The following is a 16,845-nucleotide window of genomic DNA, read 5'->3' as shown; positions in this document are numbered from 1 at the left end:
AGAAAAGGGAAAGTCAATATAAAACACAGGCATTCAACTACCTTATTGTCCAGGATCAAAGGACAGGAGTGTCTCTAAAGACTTCAGTCATGAAGCAGCATTCACAGAAAGGGATGCACTACAGGCCCATATCTTATCTGGATCAGACAGACTCTTTATCATATGGCTGCTGGTTCTGGAAGACCAACATGGTCCTCATCATGTACAGGAGGTCTGCTTGAGCCAGAGAGGTCAAAAGGGTAAGGCCTTGAGTTTAGAGAATCATTTGAAGAAAGGATGTGCCTTCTTGACTGATATACATTATCAAAGACAAAAAAGAGGAAAATGGATGAAGAGGAAGTTCTATTACTTCTCTGTGGCTCTTCAAAGAATTGACAATGTGAAGTCATAGTCAGCTGGTCACAGGAAGTGCTGCCTGCAGGATGCCTGTGGGGTCATGAGTCTGTCTGCGTTAAACCACAAGGACTAATTTTAAGATATAACATTATGAGGAAGCAGGAACTGCCTCTATGTCTCAGCTAAGGGAGGAAAATTGGTGCTAGTTCCTGAAAAAGAGCCACAAAAACAACAAAGTCTCACTTGTCATGTCAGTTAAAGGAAAAGAAGGCATATGTTCCTGAGAAGGAAAACCCCAAGCAAGACGGCATCCTGGCAGGAAGGGAAGCTCTTCCTGGACCAAGACGGCTACAGAAAGAAGGACCAGCTGCCCATACGGGGCTCAGGGGACAAGATGAACAGACTGAGATGGGGCTCAACTGAGCATGGAAGAGAAGTGATATGAGAACTAAAATGGACCTGTATGAGTTTGAAGAGCAGGAAAAACGTGTTGGGGCTGAAAGAAGATGGGCTTTCAGGAGCTAGGAGAGAATCTAGGATTAAGGAAAGGTTGGCAGTCCATCTCTGTCAGGAAACTCCCTTATTTGGCCTTTCCCAAGTAGAAATGGTGTCACTCACGAGCCTGAAGCTTCCTGAGATAAAGAGGATCCACATTACCTCGGAGAACAACCATCGGGGCATGGTCTCTCATTTACCCATCCCACTTGCTTCTCCTTGCTAGGTCATTTGAGAGAGTCAAATACACAACAGCCCCTTTCTGTGTGGTCCCACGCCACTTGGCCTCAACTTGCCCTTTCCAGCTAACCACTGCGAACATCACCCTAAGCCAAGGAGTGGTGAATGGCTGTGACATTCAGGCTTCCTTGGCTGCTCCTGATCTCAGTGATCACTCACCAAAAATAACATCTTAAGCTTACATGGCACTTGATATCACTGTCTTCGGTTCTCTCATTCAATCTTGGCAGCATCTCTAGGTTGATTTATTGTCCTCACTATACTTAGAAAGAAACTACAGCTCAAAGGAGTTGAGTATTCTGAAAGAGGCTGAATTTGAACCCAGATCTTATCCGCCCACTCCCAGTTCAAGAACTACACACATCTCTGCATCCACAACACCATGACACCACATCCTGCAACACAGCAGTCTTCATGCCTTTTATTTTTGTATGCATCATCATGGGTACTAGTGCCTTCTTAACTGGATTACCAGTTTTCCAAGAATAGAGATCAAGTCTCATATTTCTGTTTTGTCAAATGAGTAAAGCTCTCTTAAACACTCAATATTCATCTATTTTTTATTTTTTTAATCCATTACAAAATGTAGAAAATATAAAAATTACAAGAAACCAAGATGAATATAGTAACACAATATACGCTCTTCCTGCCATGTCTAAAATCTGCTAGTAATCATATTGATTCATTAGTGGTAGTTTTCAAAGCCTTATTCAGTGGAAAGTCTCTGAGACCACTGGGGGCTTCAACATGTTATTTGGGTGTCAAAATTCTGTTAGAAGAGACTAGACCTGGTCCATACCAATCTATGTGTTATGGCCACAGTCAGTCTATGGTTCATCAAATTCTTGAATTTCATACCCAAAATCAATGTGCTTCTGATGAATGACAATGAGAATCCCGGATGAAGAACCATGGACAATTCATCTCTTCTAAATCAATATCAAACTACTCTCAGCTTACATCTCAATAGCAAACAGTATGTATTTTTATTCAATCCGAAAGACTCAGGTAAACATTCACAACTTCTTCTGTCATCTTTAATGGATCATGATAAAGAGAATCTATTTTCCAGTCTAGTTTTCTAACAGCACAGAGCCAAGTTCAAGACTTGTCTTCATTAGACATGGAGGATTTGTCCACCTGGTTGTATTCTGAAACAATGGGAGGGTAGCAATGCTTACAATGCTGTGCAACTTTATAGCTTAATCAGAGCAGTTATTCCCACTCCAGATCAATGAGATAGGTCAGATCCTCATGATATGAGGACAAAGTAAAGGAGGGATGAGAAATCTCAGGCAAGGTCTAGATGTACAGCCCATGCATCAAGTGTTACAGCTGAAATTTCCACATTCAAAACAAAATAGTGACTGCATATGTCCATATTCATCAAATTGTACACATTAACTATATGCAGCTTTTTTGCATATCAATTATACCTCAGTAAAACTGTTAAAACAAATAAACAAAGTGGTGGTCCTAATAATACATTTTACCTTGATTGTTAGTGAGAAGAAAATAAAAAACAGAAACAACTGTTTTCATTGCATTCTGAACTATTTTGGAGTCTGACTGGCTCTAGAGGAAACACATGAGGTAAGAGAGTAGGAGTAGATGGTTTCTTAGGGGCCAGTGGTCACCTTAAAGCAATTCTTCAGTCTGACAATCCACATGCTATAAAGTCCACATATCCTGCCTAATTCTTTTCAGGCCCACACACCAAAATTCTAGGTGTGATTTCAGGATCTACATACTGAACACTGTACATACAAAAGAAAAAGGAAACAGGAAAACATTTTCACACAGCTGTTAAGTCTAAAGCACGAGACCCGTTTCTTCTCCTAGAGAGCTTTGTTTTTCTGCCAACTCAGCACAGACATTACTTTGGAGTCAGACCTTGAGACCACATGTCTCAAAGGGTCATGTCAAACCACAGTCCTCACATCACCCAACCTTGGGGCATCAGAATTCTAAGCTCATCCATGTAGACATTCTGCTACAGAATGGCACAGGTAGAACAGACAGGTTTGCTGACTTTCCAGTCCAGAAACTTGCTCATCAGACCCTGCACAGAAAGGTCAATTCCCACTAAAACTTCAGTTTCCAAGAAGAGCTTCAGAAGACACAGATTAATTTCTGAAGAAGGGGAAAAGCTTCCTGAGGGCTGGTTTGACATCCTTGTTTCTCAAAGTATAGATGAGGAGGTTGAGAGTAGGGCTCACCATGGTGTACAGCATGCCAGCCAACTTCTTCTTCTCAGCACTACAGCTGGAGACAGGGCTTATGTAGGCAGAGAAAACAGCAGTGTAAAACATGCACACCACAATAAGATGGGAAGAGCAGGTGTAGAGGCTTTCTTCTTCCCCTCTGCAGTCCGTTGTTGCAGGAGATCATAGCAACATTCTTGGTAGGTTTTAAACTTAGCAAGAATAAGTTATAAATGGGTGGCTGAGAAATACATGATCTGCTAATTCTCATAAATTACTATACTAGATTGTGCTTTGGAATCAAAGGCTGGAAGGGAGTATCTTATCAAACATGAAGGCAGGGGGCTTAGGAACGCTGGGCTCTTGCAGGAACAGAACGCCGTCTGCGTAACTTGCTGGTTGTTCCTAGGATACTCCCTAAGGGAATGGCCTTGGGTAGGGCCGGGGCACGTTGAAGGGAGGAAGACTAGAACTGCTGAGGTTTGACTTGCATATCCCTGCTGGCATGAGTTCCTGCTATGCTTGTATTTCTTTGCCCACAAATAAATACATGGCGATCACAGGGACCTCACCTCAGTCCTTGAGGCTGATAGTCCCCTGTCCCATTGAATAATACATATTGTGTTGTGTCTATTATATAACTGTGTTCTGTCTATTAATTCCATCCGCCCCTTCAACTGGCTGCCTAGCTGGTCTTGGCAGCAGTCTGCATCTTTAGGATGCTGGAGATGATAAAGCCATATGACACGATGATCATCAGGAAGTTCATTATGCCATAAAAGGCATCAGCCAGGACAATCATGATGCTGTTCACATATGTGGAGCTACAGGAGAGAATTAACAGAGGAGGGACCTTACAGAAGAGATGGGTAATGACACTGGGCCCACAGAAATGCAAGTGCAGCATCAGTGTGGATGGCTGTGTTGAAGGCACAGGGCACCCACTCACCTGTTGTCAGCATGCAGCAGAATGTCTTGCTCATTCTGGTGCTGTAATACAGATGGTGGCAGATAGCTGCGGACCAGTCATAGGCCATGACTGTTAGGAGGAGCAGCTCAGAGGATTCAGTCCATGTGAGGAAATAAAGCTGGACCATGTAGCCCCCATGGGAGAGGGGGCTTTCCTGATATCAGACCTTCCACTGCTTTGGGCATGATGGAGGAGGTGCTGATGATGTCCATAGTAGCCAAGTTGAAGAGAAAAACATACATGGGAGTGTGCAGCCTGGGATGGAAGGTGATGGACAAAATGATGAGGATATTTCCTGGGAGGGCCACAAAGTAGAGGGAGAGGAAACAGCTTAAAAACAGCACACGGTATTCTGGGTGCTCCGAAAAGCCCTGCAGGATAAATTCTGTTACCAGAGTCTGATTCTTCATGGTCCTGGGGCTGAGAGGGGTTTCTACAGCTATCAGGTGAATCTCCACCCGCAACTTCACGTGATTTCAGGGCTAGAGAGAGAAACGAGAGATGTCCTAAGGAAAGCTGCTACCATGTTTCATTCATCCCTGACATCATGGCTCAAGCAATATTATACAGATGCACTAGGACTTATAATCAAGATAAACACAGAAATGTTACAATAAGAAAAGGATATGAACATTCAGTTCATAAAAAGAAGGTACAAGTTGGGGTTGGCTACATGGCATCATGGTTAAGTTCACACACTCCACTTCAGTAGCCCAGAGTTCACAGGTTCGGATCCCTGGCGTGGACCTAGCACTGCTCATCAAGCCATGCTGTGGAGGCATCCCACATAACGTAGAGGAAGATTGGCACAGATGTTAGCTCAAGGACAGTCTTCCTCACACACACAAAAACAAAAAGGAGGTACAAATGGCCAATTAAACTCATGAAGCATCCTCAACCTCAAAGAAATGCAAGCTAAATCAGTGATCCACTCTATCAGCCACAATTTGGCAAAGTTAGAAAACCATGATATTGACTAACTTTAGCAAGGGTGCCAAGATGCAGGTCTTTTAAAATTTGTATTCCATTTGAGGCAGAACTTTCACTTCTAGGACTTTACCTTAAGGAAATAATTAAGAGACTCTTCATGGTGTTGTCACAGCATTATTTATCATAGCAAAAATTTAAAAGCAACCTACACTCTTAAAGGAGAGTAAATTGTGATATATTGATATAATGGAATGCTGTGTTCTTACCAAAATGATGTTTTAGAAGCATTTGACTGATGATTATGAAGACAGAATGAAAACAGTTCAAAAATAGTCTGTACAGTAGGATCTCATTTTGAGTTAAAAGAGGAAGCATCTTCGCATACACACCCATGGAAAAAGAACTGGCTAGTGATAGACCAGAATTTGAACAGTGGGGATGGATTGTACTTGATTTCATTTCTTCTTTTTGCTGCTCTGTAATTTCTGATTTTTCCATTTAATAACCTTTCAGAAAGGCAGATCTATCACATAATTCTCCTTCTGACAACTCTTCCATGGCTCCCCACTGCTGACAGAACAAAGGCTTCCAGCTGCCACTCCTGGATCCACCTCCTTTCATGCCAATGTCTTTCCACTCATTTTATCCCTCAAAGCCAGAGTTCCAGCCACACCCAGAACTCCCAGGCTGACCAACATACAAGTCATGCCAGGTTTTCATGGCATCATTCTTGCAGCCCTCTCAGCTGGGAATGCCCTCCTACTCATGAACCATATTGATCATCAGCCACCTCCTTTTCTAACATCCTTTCCCTAGAGAGAAAGAACCACCCTCTCCTTGATGGCCCCTCAGGATTCTGTACTGACTTCTATCCTAGAACCCATTATACATCACTAGCCAACCCTCTCCGCTAAGGTTGGTACATTTTCCTCATTCACATCTGGACATCTCTGCTTGGCACATAGCTCTATGCCTGGTATGGAACAGGTGGGCCCTCAAATACATCTGTTAAAGATACATACATACAAATACATATTGCTAAAGAACAGTCGATACAAATAAAAGCAAAATGTTTTCTATTCTCAAGATGGCGCTCATTCTTTATTGTTTAAGGTGAAATCAGTATGGTGTCGCATTTGATTCTCCTTTTCAACTCTTTATTCATTAAAAGAGTTAATTTAAGTAAGATTCTCCTTTTCAATTAAGAATTTTGGTTTTTGTCGAACTGCAATCGGGTCACATCACCACTTTGTAAGGTGAAGACTGTTGTTTGAACAGAAAGGCCTAAGATTCCTCTGACTGAGAGCAGTAAGTTGCATTAGTGAGGACTCTGATCAGAGCTGATGGAATGGTGGAGTTCCAGCTCCATCTTCCCAGCAGCAAGGTATCAGGTCAGCTCGATCACTTTGGTGAATGTAATAAATACAATATGCTTGTTTCGTTTTTGTTTGGGACACTTTTTAAGTTTGAGTTGGGTATCTGCAGACTGTATTTGCTGCTCTGTAACTTTATTGGTTCCTCACCACAATCTGGTGAGTGACTTCTGTTTAACCACTGTGAGACTGAACAGCTGAGGTAGATTCTAGCCACATGATGCCCCGTCATCACTCACAGTCTGCTCCACAGTACAGATTACAAACCAGAGACTCAGAATGCTGCGGCCACACCTAGGAAGAGACAGACATGTCCATCACCAAATACTGAGCTGTAGTGTCCAGCTCTATCATATTATAGCGTTACTGGAGCGCCAAGAGAACCTATTGTAAAGGAAATCTTAAACCTGGTCATTCTCTTAGCTCAGCTCCAGAGTGAGGATAGAAAAATTAAATAAACAGCAACATAAATGCAAGTTTTGAACAGGTGCTGAGCACAAGGAAATGTCAACAAACCAATTCACATTCTGGGAGCAAATTATCCCTCAGATAATTACCCTCTCACTATAATTTCCAGGGCAGGTGGACAGTCTCCTCATCCAATTGGTCAACAAGGATATCAAAGAATCAGATGCCAAGACTCTTTCTAAGGATGACCACGAAATCTCTGTTGGACCTTAGTCGGTCATTTCCTCTTCTGAAAATAACAAAGACCTTTCTCTCTAGAGGTTCATAGGGCATGGGCTTTAATTCTCATCAATCTTCACAAGATTATGACCAAAGATGTGAGGGAAAAGAAAAAGATTTCAGGTATCTATTGTCAAGTTTAAACACATACTACATTCAGACAACCCAACTCCCCACACGCAAGGCGATAGGACATTTAAACAGTGGTTATTTTCCACACTTACCAGACCCTTCAGTGCTCAAGTTTCAGAGAAAATAAAAATGCATCTTGGATGGTTTAATCACTTTAAAGAAACAGCATGAAGTGTCCTCAAAATTTCTGAAATTAAAAGTTTGCTTCATTGAGTTTTTCCTAAAGACAGGTGGAATCTTTGGGACTGGCCCCGTGGCCGAGTGGTTAAGTTCGCACACTCCGCTGCAGGTGGCCCAGTGTTTCGTTGGTTCGAATCCTGGGCGCAGACATGGCACTGCTCATCAAACCACGCTGAGGCAGCGTCCCACATGCCACAACTAGAAGGACCCACAACGAAGAATATACAACTATGTACTGGAGGGCTTTGGGGAGAAAAAGGAAAAAATTAAAATCTTTAAAAAAAAAAAGATAGATGGAATTTTCTGTGGAAGATAATTTGCTTTAGTGAAGTTTTATCTTAGTTCCAACTTATTTTTCATAATTTTACAAATGGAGAATTATTACTGTTTTAAGGTATTTAATTAATAATGGAGAAATTGACTACTTCCATTGTTTTTATCTCTAAGGGGTTTAAGGATTTTCATAGACACTATATAATTAATCCAATGTCCTTCTATTATATATGAAGGTAAATTGTAAACATATGTTAAGACCAGAAAACTAAAAATCAAGAAACGCCAAAATCTCATATGTCCAGGTTTAAATCTGAAATATACTTTGAAGATGATCTAGTCCAACCTATTTATTGTAAAGACACAAGGCATCTAAGTGACTTATCCTCGTCACAAAGAATATTATTGACAAAGCTGGTATCTAGTCCCCGGACTTCTGATTCCAGCCTACAATTCTTTGCTGTGTAAATTGTCAGTTGCCCCCGCTAAATCCAACCTTGTCAAATGCCAAAGAAAAGTCAAGAAAAAGAAAAATCAACCAAGAATTTATGTGGACATTTATTATGATTGAGGTGTGGAAGGCAAACCCTAAACTCTCAGCCAGTTTTGGCATCCTATTTGCTTTACTATTTCATTTCCTGATCAAATAGTAATAATACACAGTGAGAAATCCACAAATGTTACTGACTTTGAGTCAGCTAAACAAAAATCGTCAAGTCTTTTATACATTTAATAATGCAAATTATGCAGACTTAAAGTTATGAGTAGAATTTTTCTCATTCTTTTATATCACCCTATACAATGAACCATCTTCAGAATATTCCTAATTACCTTGAAAAAATTCTTTCACTTTCGTGAAGATAATAGATTTTATGTATATCCGTCCTTTCTCTGTTGACCACAACTGAGGTTGGAAACCTAGTGACAACAAGGCAGTATGCGAACTAAGACAAGACAGGTCTAGATGAGATGAAGATTTCTTCTCCTATTTAAACTGATCTTGCCAAGATTTTTTGGCTCATCTTTAGCAAAATTTGTCACTGCCTGGGGGAGACACTTGGGAGAAATATCCACAGAGATCACTCTAAGTGGACCCTGAAGGAGCAATTAAATTAAGTGCCTCTTTGCTGGGTACTTGACTGTCATTGGTGTTCATATGAAGGCCAGTTCAGACTTCTGATCTAAATGTACATAAAAGGGTGAAAGCCTGAGCAGAGGGCAGGACTGACCCTCTCTCCCAGTTCACAGAATCTGGGGCAGGGTAGACCCAGATCCAGGTACTCAGAATAATGTGAAAACACATGTGGACTGACAAGAGGGTATCAGGCAGACAGCTAGCATTTCTAGACTGTCTTCCTTGGCAGACTAGAGGTATGGAGCAAATGTCCCCATGCTCCCCTGCATAAACCACCCTTACCAACAGAGCTGGCCCTTCACTGTCCCTCACTCACACCTTGGGTCCCTTACCAAGGTATCTTCCCTTTCCCATTCCCATTCCCATATTTTCTGTCTGTATCCAAATCCCACCCAGATCTAACTCCATCTCCTCTATCAAGCCTTTCTGACTCCTTGGAGGGAAATGATCGCTCTCTGATAAAGCTCTGTCACATTCATGCTTTAGTGGTAATAACATGGGCTTTGAAGTCTTTACAGACACAGGGTCAAATCCCAACCCTGAAACCTACTGATTGTGTGACTTTGGGTGAGTGTCTTAACCCCTCTAGGACTTACTTATAATAACAATAAGACACCTCATTATCACAGTAGCTAAAACACGAAAAGGGCTTAGCAATATTCTATTTACTCTTCCCCCACTTTGGCACCTATTTACATATATATGTTCTTCTGTGTTAGTTAGCACTCAGAGAACAGTTGATATTTGCCTGTAACCTACCCCCCTATGAAAATGTCTTGAATATAACTGGCACTTACATAACCGTTGATTAAGTGACTGATTAGTTTGGTTGGAGAGTTGGGTTTGTTATTAAAAGGTACTTCAAATAGTCCTAATTTTACTAAGCAGCATGATCTACTTGGGACAAGCAGTAAACTAAATAGTTCGCAAATGGCTTTGAGACTTGACTCTGTTACTTAAGTAGCTGTGTGAATTTGTGTAAGTCTCATAATCCCTGTGAGTCTAAATTTTTTAATCTATAGAACAGAAATAATAATATCTACCTTTGGGATTTTTCTTTGAATTAAATAAGATGATGTATATGAATCCGTTTTAGAAACCATGTAAGTTGTTATTATGGATGAGTCATCAATAGAAAAGTTACACAGGCAAATTCTACCTTGGCAGTATTAAGCCCAAGCAGACTATCTTTTTTCCAACAAAATAAAAGATACAAAAACAAAGGATTCCCTTCCTGTGATGTTAATAATATACTACCATTTAGGAATAAATGTGTATGTTAGGTTAAAGGCTAAACTGTTATAACAAAGAGACCCAAATATATGGTGGCTTAATACCTTCTCTTTCACTCAACAGTCTGAAGGTCTTCGTGAATGGGGGGATAGTTTCAGACTGATGGGGTAGGCTTGCTCCATTAAGTCATAAGGGACCCAGCTTCTTCACAAGTCAAAAATTCTTGATCTCCTAGGCTGTTATTCTCTGCACCATAATGAAAGTTGCCACAACCTCTACATTTCAGTTGATAAGAAGGGAAGAGACAGGAAGCCCAGGAAAAGCAATTTATTTTAAGCAAGAGAGGCAGATGTTGGACACATAGCTTCTCACATTCTACTGGCAAAAATTTTGTTACATTGCCTCAGTTAGATGCAAGGGAAGCTTGGAAATTTAGTCAGGCTGAGAAGTCACATGCACAGGAAAAGGGAGAATAAATTTTTGGAAAAAATTAACAATTGCCACAGAAATGCAATAGAAAACTAAAGATAGGCGATTACACAAAAGACTGGCAGTCAGAATGAGTTTTATATGTTACTCTCAAGAACAAAGATTCAAAAAAGAAAAGGGGAATGGTTATACAGCTATACAGGAAGGAGGGAAAGGTGAAGAAGGGTGAAAGAAGCAGAGAGGCAAAGGATAAATACTGAAACTTAAAAGAAGAAAGTAACAAGATTAATTCAAGAGTTCTAACATCCTCATGCAGTATCCAGAAAGAGTACCAAAGTGGTGGGACCCTGAAAAGTTATGCATAACCCCAAAAAGTTTCCATCTGATAAAGAAGAGTGCCAAGCAGAGGTGTGGCATGACTGACTGAAAGAAAGCAGTGTCTGTGCTGTGAGACTTAGCACTCAGAGAGCCCTTCTGTCCAAGGAGATTCATGGAAGCTAGTGCACATTTAGGGATCTACAGAATGTAATGAGGAGTCCTGCCTGGACAATACTACTGCCCACATTTTCCAGGCCTAACCCCTAACCTCAGCTAGGACCAACTATTAAAACAATCAAGTTATTACTTTTTGGTTGATTCCTTATCACCCAGCTGCAGCCCTGAGCACATTTCATACTCTTCAATTTTCTCCCCTTCTACTTTTCCCTCACACTCAATTATTGGCCTTATCTCCTACCTTCCTAAGAAGAGAAATACCATCCATTAGAGCTCCTCAATTTCATTCCTCTCCATCGCGATCTTCCTGCATCTTTATCCTTAGTTTCTGAATCTTTTCCTCTGTGCTGCTTCTATGAGAAACCAGCAAAAAAAAAAAAAAAAAAAAAAAAAACAGGAAATGCTCATTTTTCCCTGGAACAAACTATTGAACATTGTTATTTTCTTTAAGATGTCCACAGAATCTTAAAAATAATTCTCATAGCAGGCATTATTTGCATACTAGACATGAAAATAAGTAGGAAAACATACCCATAGTGAGAAAAATGAATCAAAACAAACTCAGAAATGACAAAAATAATAGAATTAGTAGACAAAGAGATTAAAACAGTCATCATAGCAATATTCCATATGTTCAAGAAGCTAAAGTAAAGCATAATAAACGTAGACAAAGAAGATATAAAAAGACTCAAATTGAATTTCCAGAGATGTAAGTTACAATGTCTGAAATTAATAATACACTGGGTGGGATTAAGAGCAGATTATACAATGCAGGAAAAAAACTTGTTGAGTTTGCACAGTATCCCATGCAACTGTGAATGGAGGGGAGGGTGGCCTGGCCTGCATGTGTAAACTCCCATGGGCACTGCAGTGGCTCTGCCCATGCAGCAGTCACTGGAGTGGCAGCAGTGGCAACAGCCCAACCCACACAAATGTGAAGAGATGAGACAGGAGCAGAAAAACAGCCCCTGCCCCCAACCAGGTGGAAGGTGGAAACTGCAACCAGAAGCATCAGGAACCACAGCAGAACTGGTAACACAGCCCCCAGGGACAGCACCCCGATACCAGCTTCACCGTCAGTGAGGGCTGCATACAAGTCTCCAGGTCACCAGGCCCTTACCAGTGCCAGCCAAACCCATGAACCCATCACCCCTGGTAGTGGTGCACACCCAAACAACGCAGGAAGAGCAGTGTACGTGACACATGGGACAGAAGCATCCAAGCCCATGGAGAACCAGTGGAGGAACATGAAACCCAGGTGAACCCAGAAGCAGCAGAAGTGCTCACAGCCTATTGACCCCAATGGTGTGACATGAGACTGCAGCAACATCTAAGCAGCAAGGCACCAGCAATCCCAGAGGCACAAGCTGCACAAGGAGGGCACTGACAATACTTCTGATAGAGGCAGTGGAAGTTGGAAAGTACAGGCTCCCAAATACAATTAGAAGCAGATCTGGATCAAGTAACCAAAGCCATATCCAAATAAGAAAAGATGATTACTATCACAAATGCAACAGCAAAGAATCAATTCATCAGAAACCATGAAGAAATACAGGGACACTGCAGAACAGAAGGAAACTGACAAGACTCCAGAAACTAGACCTACATTCTAGTTTCAATCTAACGGACAGAGAATTCAAAATAGGTTTCATAAAGAAACTCAACAAGTTATAAGAAAACTCAGAAAAACAGTTCAATGAGCTCAGGAGTAAAATTAATGAACAGAAGGAATATTTCACCAAGAAGGTTGAAGCTCTAAAACAAAACCCAAACAGAAATTCTGCATATGAAGAATACAATTAATGAGATTTTAAAAAATATGTAGAAAGCATTAAAAATAGAGCAGACCTTATGGAGGAGAGAATTAGTGAGTTCAAAGACAGAAACCTAGAAATGATTCAGATGGAAGAGGAGAGAGAACCAAGATTTTTTAAAAATGGAGAAATTCTTTGAGAACTATTGAACTCAATTAGGGAAAGTAACATAAGGATCACAGGCATCCCAGAGGGAGAAAGGGGCAGAGAGCTCATTCAAAAAAATAATAATTGAGAACTTCCCAAACCTGGGGAAAGAACTGAGCATGCAAGTACATAAAGCTAATAAACTCCTAATTACCTCAATGCAAAAAGTACTTCTTTAAGACATGTAATATTAAAAGTGTCAAAAGTTAAAGAAAAAGCAAAACTATTAAGGGCAGCAAGAGAGAAGAAAATAACCTACAAAGGAAATCCCATCAGGCTTTCAGCAGATGTCTAAGCAGAACCTTTAGAGGCTAGGAGAGGGTAGAATGACATATTAAAAATACTGAAAGATGGAAAATATCAGCCAAGAATACTCTATCGAGTCAAATTATCCTTCATGTGTGACAGAGAAATAAAAGCTTTCCCAGACTAACAAAAGCTGAGGGAGCTCATTGCCACCAGAGCTGCCATACAAGAAATGTTGAAAGGAGCCCTCGTACCTGAAACAGAAAGGCAAAGGTTTACAAAACTTTGAGCAAAGAGATAAATAGGCATAATCAGAAAATTGAAACTCTCTATCAGAATAGGATAGCAAACAATTATAACATAAAGGATAGAAGGAAAGAAAGCATGAAAGGTAACTATAAACATTTCAATTTGGTTACAAACTCACAACACAAAAAACAATAATTTATGGCAACAAACTATTTAAGGGGAAGAAGATAGGGATGGAACCTGCATAGGCAAATGAAGATAAAAAGCTATCAGAAAAAGGACTAGCTCATCTATGAGATCTTTCATACAAACTTCATGGTAACCACAAAATAAAAAAATCAGATCAGAGTCACAAATCACAAATAAAGAGAAAACTGAGAAACCCATTAATGAAAATCACGAAAGTGAAATGGCAGACAGAAATACAAGGGGAAAAAAACCAGTGGAAATATAGAACAACCAGAAAACAAGAGATAAAATGGCAGCATTAAGCCCTCATATATCAATAATTACTCTAAATGTAAATGGATTGAATTCTCCAATCAAAAGATACAGAGTGGCTTAATGGATTGAAAAACAAGACCCAACAATACACTGCCTCCAGGAAACACATCTCAACTCTAAAGACAAACGTAGGCTGAGAGTGAAGGGATGGAAGATGATACTCCAGGCAAATGGGAAGCAAAAGAAAGAAGGTGTTGCCATATTTATATTGGACAAAGCAGAATTCAATATAAAAAGGATAACGAGAGACAAAGATGGGCATTATATAATGATAAAAGGGACATTCCACCAAGAAGACATAACACTTATTAATATATATGTACCTAATATAGGAGCACCAAAGTATATAAAGCAACTATTAATGGACGTAAAGGGAGAAATTGATAACAACACAATAATAAAAGGGGACCTAACACCCCACTTACCTCAATGGAAAGATCATCCAGACAGAAAGTTAACAAAGGAACAGGGGCCTTACATGAAACACTAGACCAGATGGACTATTTTCTTTAATATTCTTACAAATATAAGACATACAGAAATATGTGTTATAAAATTATATAATTTATATTTTATTATGAAATTAATAATTTATATTACATTTGATGATATCTTGTGCTTCTGCTACCACTATTTTTCTCTTTTCCACTAGCACATCAATGTCCCAGATAAAGAATGCTCCTTTAGTAAAAGCAAAAAGGAAGTGGAGCAGAGGAAGTGGAGCAGAGCTGTTGCCAACATGTACAATGAATGTGAAATAATCTTTTGTTATCTTACACCATCGAGATTTTAGACTTGTTACTGCAGCATAACCAATGAAAGCTGAGTGATATTGCCATTGTTACCTAAAAATGCAGTGTTGAACAAGAACAAGAACAATAATGACAACAGCTGTTAAAATATGAGGGATTGGCTCTAGGAGTGGGCAGTGAGGAAACTGTTGTTGGAGACTGGAATGATGGTAACCCTTGTTCTGTAGTGGTAAACATAATTTGGAAGGCAAATAATGCACTAATAATCCTGTGCTTTCAGGTGAGTAATTAGGAAAATAGACTATTAAGAGTGTGCCTTGATTGCTGTGGGATGCATCTTAAAGTACTACAGGAAAGAAACAAGCTCAGAAAATAAAGGGGCTGGCCCCGTGGCTGAGTGGTTAAGTTCGCACGCTCCACTGCAGGTGGTCCGGTGTTTCATCAGTTTGAATCCTGGGCATGGACATGGCACTGCTCATCAAACCACGCTGAGGCGGCGTCCCACATGCTACAACTAGAAGGAACCACAACTAAGAATATACAACTATGTCCCGGGGGACTTTGGGGAGAAAAAGGAAAAAAAAATAAAAATAAAATCTTAAAAAAAAAAAAAGAAAAGAAAATAATTGACCAGCTTGGAAGTGGGATGAAAAGGAATAGAGGGAATCCAGAAATTCCGGGACCTGCTGTGTTCAAAGTCACAACAATTTCTCATCTGCAACCAGTACAAGATGAAACTTAGAAAAGCTGTGAGCAGTAAAGGCTCGTTAAAACCCAAGCTCATGTGAAGTGCCGAATTAAGGGGCAGCAGTGACATTTTGATAAATTCTGAATTGAGGAGTGACTCAACAAATCCTGTCACTTGGATAAAAATGGCTCAGAGAAGAAGACAAGGATAGAGAACCTGATGCATTCAAGATACTCATAATTAAGTCTAGATGGGAGACATGTCTCAATGAAGTGTGAGTGTGGCTATAAGCATGAGTCTGACATATCAAATAAATTAACAGCTGACTAAATTTTTGAGATATTTGTACTGCAAAAAAATTTTTTTCTACTAGCCTAGACTAAAGCAGACTGTGACTTTTTGAGGTTTGAAACAACCCGTAAGTCCAAACCTTCTATGGGCAAAAAAACAGGCTGAAAAAGCTGCCCAGCCCCTAAGGAGATCATATTTTCTCATGAACAGAAGTTTTAAACACCACTGCACAGTTCCTACAAATTGTAGCCCTGTCGTGAAAATGGTAGTGTTCTAGATATGGCAGCTCCTTTAGCCTTGATCCCAGAAGGAAGAGGACACAGAAAAGAGCCATAGACCATCTGCAGCTGCAGTAGCCCGTTAGTAAAATATCAGAGTCTATAGACAAGATTAAATGAGGTGACAAAATGAAGAATAATCAAAGGACAGAGGGGTTTGCCTAACTACAAAAATCAAGACTTAAACAGGAAGCAAATTCACTGATCCAACATTTATTAAGCATCCAGTAATGCAAATCCCAGTGCTGAGCACTGAGCAGTGGGTGATGGAGTCAGCCTCCTCTCAAATGCAGGAGGCCTCAGAGACATTCCTGGCACCTCTGAGAGGGATTTGCTTAGTAAGGAAACCTGGTGGCCCATGAGCCCCTAGATTCACCTTCCACACTCTGCCCCTTTTGCTATCACCACTTGGGGACCAGCTGTTGAGATGAAAACCAAGAGGATTCCTCTATGGAATCACGCTCTCCCCTCACCCGCCCCCACTCACTCTGGAACGGCTCTTCACTTTGCCACTGGCCCAGCACTGTGGGGTCTTGGCCACACCAGTCTTGCAAGGCCAAAGATGAAAAGTGTTTATCCCCAAAGCTGGGTGAGAATAAGGGTGTACCCCTCATTATCCACTTCCTCCCACCTCAGGCTTCCCTCTTCCCCTCTCCAAGCAGTACCTTTAGTTCCAGACTTGGTCCCTGGGGAGCTGGCATCTAGTGTGAAATCCCACCAGCCTCCAGTCCTGGACAGGTGAGAAGATGAAGGAGAGCCATCAT

The 16,845-nt window shown here is 40.6% G+C and overlaps 1 long non-coding RNA gene and 1 pseudogene across 2 annotated transcripts in view; both read right to left on the bottom strand.

The window, feature by feature from the left end:
* Positions 1-16,845, bottom strand: part of LOC103540520 (uncharacterized) — a 38,494-nt gene that overhangs the window by 13,133 nt on the left and 8,516 nt on the right. Inside the window, exons 2-3 of one of the 2 annotated variants that reach the window (XR_011524637.1) lie at positions 11,354-11,465; positions 7,460-7,790 (exon numbers count right to left, since the gene is read on the bottom strand). This is a non-coding gene — a long non-coding RNA (uncharacterized lncRNA). Of the gene's footprint in view, positions 1-7,459; positions 7,791-11,353; positions 11,466-16,845 lie in introns of those variants that run through there. The other variant, XR_011524636.1, reaches the window with a different exon arrangement.
* Positions 3,050-4,720, bottom strand: LOC139073334 (olfactory receptor 13A1-like; annotated as a pseudogene).

Source organism: Equus przewalskii, chromosome 1 (assembly GCF_037783145.1).
Source record: "Equus przewalskii isolate Varuska chromosome 1, EquPr2, whole genome shotgun sequence".
Lineage (NCBI taxonomy): Eukaryota > Metazoa > Chordata > Mammalia > Perissodactyla > Equidae > Equus > Equus przewalskii.
The sequence above is the reverse complement of the archived record's forward strand: the minus strand, read 5'-3'. Positions and strand labels throughout refer to the sequence as shown.